Raw genomic sequence first — 2,243 nt, forward strand, 5'->3', positions numbered from 1 at the left:
TATTAACGTGGACCTCACCAGATGGAATACATAGGAATCAAATTGACTATATCTGTGGGAAGAGATGATAGAAAAGTTCAATATCATTAGCAAAAAGAAGACCAGGATGCCTGTAAAACAGACCATCAACTGCTCATATGCAAGTTCAGACTGAAGCCAAAGAAAATTAGAACAAGTACATAACAGCCAAAATATGACCTTAAACATATCCCACCTGAATTTAGAGATCATCTCAATAACAGAATTGATGCATTGGACACTAATGACCAAAGATCAGAAGAGTTGTGAGAAGACATCAAGAACATCATACATGAAGAAAGCAAAAGGTCATTAAAGGACAGGAACAAAAGAAAAGACCAAAATGGATGTCATAAGACACTGTGAACATTAGTCTACAGCATAGAGATGCTAAAACAAATGGAAGAAATGAGGGGGTAAAAGAGCTTAACAGAAAATTTCAAAGGGGAGCTCGAGAAGACAAAAACAAGTAGCACAATGAGATGAGCCAAGGTCTGAAGTTGGAAAACCAAGAGGAAAGAACATGCTCAGCATTTTTCAAGCTGAGGGAATCAAAGAAAAAATTCAAGCCTCAACTTTAAATACTGTAGGATTCTATGGGCAAAATATTGAGTGATGAAGAATGCATCAGAAGATGGAAGGTATACACAGAAGGTACCAAAAAGAAATGTTTGATATTCAACCATTTCAAGAGGCATATGATCAAGAACCACTGGTACTTAACTAGTAAGTACAAACTGCACTGAAGGTATCAGTGAAAAACAAGACTCCAGGAATTGATAGAATACAAATTGAAATCTTTCAACAAACTGATACAGCATTGGAGGTGCTCACTCATCTATGCCAAGAAATTTGCAAGACAGATACCTGGCCAACTGATTGAAAGAGATCCATATTTGTGCCTAATCCAAAGAGAGGTGACCCAATTAATGTGGAAATCACCAAACAATATCATTAATATCACATGCAAATACAATTTTACTGAAGATAACTCAAATATGGCTAAGTTTGGCCATGGTCCCGAAATACCTTTTGACTTCAAGATAAGAGAGAGAAGAGGAAGGACTGGCTGGTCTGAAGTTTAGGGATATGTATGAATTACCAAGCCCATGGGTACTGACCTAGCCACTGGGGGTTAGAGCTGAGAGAGCAGTGGCCAGGTGGTCTGAAGTACAGGGAGGCATGAGTGAACTCCCAAACTTGCAGATAGTACCCATTTGACCTAGCTTGGATGGCTAGCTGACCAGAACACTCAACCAGATGAAGATAAAGATGCTTGATACTGTGAACAAGTATAAATTGTTACAATTTGATGAATTGGACCTTTGCTTATGGATGCAGTTGCTCAAAATTTCAATCAGAATAGAAGAATTCTTCATATCAAGGAAAAAGCTTTTTTCCTTAGTGCACTGGGTTGATAAAGACAGGCAACCTGGGAGTAATTGTTAGCAGGATTAATTGTGATTGTCACAACTGCAATTGCAGAAAAGATGTATAACTAAAAGTGGGCAGTAGTTAATATTTCATTTCAGGAGCAAACAACCGTACAACCATCAAGAAGGAAGAGCATGAGTAGAGCATAAGATCCTACCTAGAAAGGTGGCCACAGCAGAGATGGTGGGAGAAGTGATGGCATGGAGAGATAGAGCGCTTTGGGCTATTGGCCAATGAACTGAGAAATGCTGTGTGACTGTGGGCAGGTGTCCGGCTTGCAGAATGCCCTTAGGGCATTTAAGTGAATACATATTTTTTATTTTGTATGTGTAGATCAAATTTTTTTATTAGTTCATTGTAATCATTGAGATGAAAGAAAGTGTATCATTTGTTGAATGTAAAGCTGCTGATCTTATCTATTAGCCTTCATGCAAATCACAATAAAAAGTTAAAAACAAGGCAAAAAGAATTACAATGAAATGTGCAAAGATCTGGAGTTAGAAAAAAAAAAGAGAATATGCTCAGCATTTCTAAAGCCGATAAAAGCTGAAAAAAACTCAGTATTGAAATAGTCTATGGGCAAAATATTAAATGACGTTGGAAACATCAAAGAAAGATGAAAGGAATGAGTCACTGTACCAAAAAGAATTGGCTAATGTTCAGTCATTTCAAGAGGTATCATATTATCAACAACCAATGGTATTGAAGAAAGAAATCTAAGCAACTCAGTGTTGCCTTCAGTTGTTGTTGTTGTTGTTGTTAAGTGCTGTCGAGTCGGTTCCGACCCATAG

The sequence above is a fragment of the Chrysochloris asiatica genome, unplaced genomic scaffold (genome assembly GCF_000296735.1).
Source record: "Chrysochloris asiatica unplaced genomic scaffold, ChrAsi1.0 scaffold00130, whole genome shotgun sequence".
NCBI lineage: Eukaryota > Metazoa > Chordata > Mammalia > Afrosoricida > Chrysochloridae > Chrysochloris > Chrysochloris asiatica.